Source organism: Cherax quadricarinatus, chromosome 2, assembly GCF_038502225.1.
Source record: "Cherax quadricarinatus isolate ZL_2023a chromosome 2, ASM3850222v1, whole genome shotgun sequence".
Taxonomy (NCBI): domain Eukaryota; kingdom Metazoa; phylum Arthropoda; class Malacostraca; order Decapoda; family Parastacidae; genus Cherax; species Cherax quadricarinatus.
Window position 1 is genome coordinate 10,138,753 of NC_091293.1, and position 6,557 is coordinate 10,145,309.

Consider the following 6,557-nt stretch of genomic DNA (forward strand, 5'->3'; position numbering starts at 1 on the left):
ACACACACACACAGTGGGTGCAGAATTGGGTGACAAGGCTCCGAGAACCTTAGTGTTTTTAAGCTGTGCAGTAACTGCTAGCAGTAATCAGTGGTAGTGACAACGTCAGGGAACAATCCTACGAGTGATAACTAAAGTTATTAGTTAAAAAAAGTCGAGAGGAAGCCTGAAATCATTAATATTTCAAAGGGCCAAACCGTTAGTGGCTAGTAGGCACCTGTTGCCACACAGATTCAAATATACAAAGATCAAAGTGAGTGTGGAAGCGGGTGTTCAAGAATTACCAGCGTTTGGATAACAAGTGAAATGTGGGGCACTATACAGTGAGAGGGAAAACGTTAATAAGCAAAAGGAGAAAGGAAAAATAAAACATATAATAAGGGGAAAGTAGCAGAGTAGGCCTGCTGAAGCAGTGATGTCACAACAAGTGGCATGCCATTATTCAAATAAAGTGAAGTGTTTATAATGAGAAGTGTATAATACTATCATAAGTGGAAAGTGAAATCACGTGAGGAACGTGGGATGTATGAGCATATATGGTTATAAATATCATGGGCGAAGGATCTCCAAAATAGTGATAGAAGGCCTATGTATGACGACTACGTCATCAGCATCTGGCAGCCTGTCACCGCACCGCTGCCAGTGCAAGTATTACTCACCTACTGTGGTTGCAAGTTGTCACATTCTGGTCTCTGGATCACTGTTAGATACTGGACACTCACTCCTGCAAGCTATTACCAGAATTAGGATAGAATAGCATAGATAAGGTGAAGATAATGTTGACGAGAGTGTGAGGTGTAGAGCAGACTAGCGAGGGGTAGCCTAGGGGTAACGTAGTGTTACTACCAGTAGTTATTAGCAGTATGAATACTTAGGAAGCTAGGAAGTCCTCTCTCAATGTGAGCAAGGATTAGGATAATAACCAGCAGTAACTGATACTTAAATCCAGAAAGGGCAATAAGTGGAGAGAGTAGCATTAATAGGAAAGACAACTGGGACTAAATATGAGCCAACACGACAGAGAGGCATAACAGATCTTTCAACCACAACAACCCCTCCCCTACCCCCCTAACCATCTCTCCCTCACACACATACACACACACACACAGAGAAGGGTAGACACTTATAGAACCTTTAGACCCTAGTACCAATTTCCGCCAAACACACGAACACACACACATATGCACACATATACACACACCTCTACTAGGCGAATACACAAGCACACACACACACATCCCTTGAAACTGGGCAACTACCTGAGAAATGGAAGACAGCTAATGTAGTCCCCATATTTAAGAAAGGAAACAGAAACGAGGCACTAAACTACAGACCTGTGTCTCTGACATGTATTGTGTGCAAAGTCATGGAGAAGATTATCAGGAGGAGAGTGGTCGAACACCTGGAAAGGAACAAGATTATAAATGAAAACCAGCATGGGTTCATGGAAGGCAAATCTTGTATCACAAACCTCCTGGAGTTTAATGACAAGGTAACAGAAGTAAGACACGAGAGAGAGGGGTGGGTAGATTGCGTTTTCCTAGACTGCAGGAAGGCTTTTGACACAGTTCCCCACAAGAGATTAGTGCAGAAGCTGGAGGATCAGGCGCATGTAAATGGGAGGGCACTGCAATGGATAAGGGAATACCTGACAGGGAGGCAGCAACGAGTCATGGTACGTGAAGAGGTATCACAGTGGGTGCCTGTTACGAGCGGGGTCCCACAGGGGTCAGTTCTAGGACCAGTGCTATTTTTGATATATGTGAACGTCATGGTGGAAGGAATAGACTCTGAAGTGTCCCTGTTCGCAGATGACGTGAAGTTGATGAGAAGAATTAAATCGGACGAGGATGAGGCAGGACTGCAAAGAGACCTGGACAGGCTGGACATGTGGTCCAGTAACTGGCTTCACGAATTCAATCCAGCCAAATGCAAAGTCATGAAGATTGGGGAGGGGCAAAGAAGACCTCAGACAGAGTATAGGCTAGGTGGACAAAGACTACAGACCTCACTCAGGGAGAAAGACCTTGGGGTGACCATGACACCGAGCACATCACCGGAGGCACACATCAACCAAATAACCGCTGCAGCATACGGGCGCCTGGCAAACCTGAGAATAGCGTTCCGATACCTCAATAAGGAATCGTTCAAGACACTGTACACTGTGTATGTTAGGCCCATACTGGAGTATGCAGCACAAGTCTGGAACCCACACCTGGTCAAGCACGTCAAGAAGTTAGAGAAAGTACAAAGGTTTGCAACAAGGCTAGTCCCAGAGCTCAAGGGAATGTCGTACGAGGAAAGGTTAAGGGAAATCGGACTGACGACACTGGAGGACAGAAGGGTCAGGGGAGACGTGATAACGACATACAAGATACTGCGGGGAATAGACAAGGTGGACAGAGATAGGATGTTCCAGAGAGGGGACACAGGGACAAGGGGTCACAATGGAAGCTGAAGACTCAGACGAGTCACAGGGACTTTAGAAAGTATTTCTTCAGTCATAGAGTTGTCAGCAAGTGGAATAGCCTAGCAAGTGAAGTAGTGGAGGCAGGGACCATACATAGTTTTAAGAAGAGGTATGACAAAGCTCAGGAAGCAGAGAGGGAGAGGACCTAGTAGCGATCAGTGAAGAGGAGGGGCCAGGAGCTGAGTCTCGACCCCTGCAACCACAATTAGGTGAGTACAATTAGGTGAGTACACACACACACACACACACACACACACACACACACAGCTGAGGGAGAGGACAAAAAAGCGAAAGGAGCTAGGAAAAGAGACAAGGATGGAACCAGCAGAGGTCAGTCAGAGCAGAACAGAACAGCAAGGGCAAGCACACACACAACTATTCTCAGAACCATACAACCTATCACACCATCCCAACACACACTACAATCCATACCCACAGCCTCCACCCAAAACCGAGCTATAGAATCCCACAGTATGCCACCAGGTCTCCCACCCTCACAGGCCCCACAAACCAGTGTTGGAAAGGAAACTGAAGGTATGGTACACAAACGCTGATGGTATAACAAATAAGTGGGAGGAGTGGCTTGAAAGAGTCAAAGAGGCATCACAGGACATCATAGCTCTCACAGAAACCAAGCTTACAGGTATGATAACAGATGCCATCTTTCCAATGGGATACCAAATCCTGAGGAAAGACAGAGGGAACAGGGAGGGTGGAGGAGTGGCATTGCTGATCAAAAATCGCTGGAATTTTGATGAGCTGGAGAGAGGAGACAGCGGAGAAGAAAGTGATTACATAGCAGGAACGCTTCACTCTGGAGGTCCCAAGGTGGTAATAGCAGTGATGTATAACCCACCACAGAACAGCAGGAGGCCACGGCAAGAGTACGAAGAGAGCAATAGAGCGATGGTTGACACACTGGCTAGAGTGGCCAGAAGAGCTCATACATGCAGGGCAAAGCTCCTGATCATGGGTGACTTTAACCACAAGGAGATCGATTGGGAGAACTTGGATCCGCATGGGGGCCAAGATACATGGAGGGCTAAGATGATGGAGGTGGTACTGGAAAACTTCATGTACCAACACGTAAGGGACACTACAAGAGAGAGAGGAGAGGATGAACCAGCAAGGCTAGACTTAGTATTCACCTTGAGTAGTGCAGATATCGAGGACATCACATATGAAAGACCCCTTGGGGGCAGTGACCATGTGGTTCTATGCTTCGAATACACAGTAGAGCTACAAGTGGAGGAAGAAGCAGGAAGGCCTGGACGAATGAAGCCAAACTACAAGAAAGGGGACTACACAGGAATGAGGAACTTCCTGAACGGGGTTCAGTGGGACAGAGAACTGGCAGGGAAGCCAGTTAATGAGATGATGGAATATGTAGCAACAAAATGCAAGGAGGCTGAGGAGAGGTTTGTACCCAAGGGTAACAGGAATAATGAAAAAGCCAGGATGAGCCCATGGTTTACCCAAAGGTGCAGGGAGGCAAAAACCAAGTGTGCTAGGGAATGGAAGAAATATAGAAGGCAAAGGACCCAGGAGAATAAGGAGAGCAGTCGTAGAGCCAGAAACGAATATGCACAGATAAGAAGGGAGGCCCAAAGACAATATGAAAATGACATAGCAGCGAAAGCCAAATCTGACCCGAAACTGTTGTACAGCCACATCAGGAGGAAAAAAACAGTCAAGGACCAGGTAATCAGGCTAAGGAAGGAAGGAGGAGAGACAACAAGAAATGACCGTGAAGTATGTGAGGAACTCAACAAGAGATTCAAAGTAGTGTTCACAGAGGAGACAGAAAGGGCTCCAGAAAGACGGAGAGGTGGTGCACACCACCATGTGCTGGACACAGTGCACACAACCGAGGAAGAAGTGAAGAGGCTTCTGAGTGAGCTAGATACCTCAAAGGCAATGGGGCCAGATAACATCTCCCCATGGGTATTGAGAGAGGGAGCAGAGGCGCTATGTGTACCCCTAACAACACTATTCAATATATCTACCGAAACAGGGAGATTGCCTGAGGCACGGAAGACAGCAAATGTAGTCCCAATCTTTAAAAAAGGGGACAGACATGAAGCATTAAACTACAAACCAGTGTCACTGACATGTATAGTATGCAAAATCATGGAGAAGATTATCAGGAGAAGAGTGGTGGAACACCTAGAAAGGAATGATCTCATCAACAGCAGCCAACATTGTTTCAGGGACGGGAAATCCTGTGTCACAAACCTACTGGAGTTCTATGACATGGTGACAGCAGTAAGAGAAGAGAGAGAGGGGTGGGTGGATTGCATATTCTTGGACTGCAAGAAGGCGTTTGACACAGTTCCACACAAGAGATTGGTGCAAAAACTGGAGGACCAAGCAGGGATAACAGGGAAGGCACTACAGTGGATCAGGGAATACTTGTCAGGAAGACAGCAGCGAGTCATGGTACGTGGCGAGGTGTCAGAGTGGGCACCTGTGACCAGCGGGGTCCCACAGGGGTCAGTCCTAGGACCAGTGCTGTTTCTGGTATTTGTGAACGACATGACGGAAGGAATAGACTCCGAGGTGTCCCTGTTTGCAGATGACGTGAAGTTGATGAGAAGAATTCACTCGATCGAAGACCAGGCAGAACTACAAAGGGATCTGGACAGGCTGCAGACCTGGTCCAGCAATTGGCTCCTGGAGTTCAGTCCCACCAAGTGCAAAGTCCTGAAGATTGGGGAAGGGCAAAGAAGACCGCAGACGGAGTACAGTCTAGAGGGCCAGAGACTACAAACCTCACTCAAGGAAAAAGATCTTGGGTAGAGTATAACACCAGGCACATCTCCTGAAGCGCACATCAATCAAATAACTGCTGCAGCATATGGGCGCCTAGCGAACCTCAGAACAGCATTCCGACATCTTAATAAGGAATCATTCAGGACCCTGTACACCGTGTACGTTAGGCCCATATTGGAGTATGCGGCACCAGTTTGGAACCCACACCTAGCCAAGCACGTAAAGAAACTAGAGAAAGTGCAAAGGTTTGCAACAAGACTAGTCCCAGAGCTAAGAGGTATGTCCTACGAGGAGAGGTTAAGGGAAATCAACCTGACGACACTGGAGGACAGGAGAGATAGGGGGAACATGATAACGACATACAAAATACTGAGAGGAATTGGCAAGGTGGACAAAGACAGGATGTTCCAGAGATTGGACACAGTAACAAGGGGACACAGTTGGAAGTTGAAGACACAGATGAATCACAGGGATGTTAGGAAGTATTTCTTCAGCCACAGAGTAGTCAGTAAGTGGAATAGTTTGGGAAGCGATGTAGTGGAGGCAGGATCCATACATAGCTTTAAGCAGAGGTATGATAAAGCTCACGGTTCAGAGAAAGTGACCTAGTAGCGATCAGTGAAGAGGCGGGGCCAGGAGCTCGGACTCGACCCCCGCAACCTCAACTAGGTGAGTACAACTAGGTGAGTACACACACACACATATATATATATATATAAATATATGTGTGTGTATGTATATATATATATATATATATATATATATATATATATATATATATATATATATATATATATATATATATATATATATATATATATATATTTTTGTGTGTTTCTATATATATATATATATATATATATATATATATATATATATATATATATATATATATATATATATATATATATATTTACATGTGCATTGAAAATGATTGATGAATGTTAATGATTAATAAAGAAGCAGGAACTTTGGTGTCTTTCCTTAGTTTTTCTTTACAAGAATTAACTGTAATTAAAGACTGAAGATCGATCACTCTGACACCTTTGAAATTATTGGACTTTCAAGTGAAAAGTACCAGTCCAGTGATTTTTGGAATTCGTGAAATTTTAAAGCAATAAATACTGGGCTGGGAGTGAGTGGTTCTGTAAGCAGGCTTCGAGGGTGGAATGCCACTGTAAGAAGACTGCGAGGGTGGAATGGCACTGTAATCAGGCTGGGAGGGTGGAGTGGCACTGTAAGCAGGCTGAAAGGGTGGAGTGGCACTGTAAGAAGGCTAGGAGGGTGGAATGGCACTGTAAGCAGGCTGGGAGGG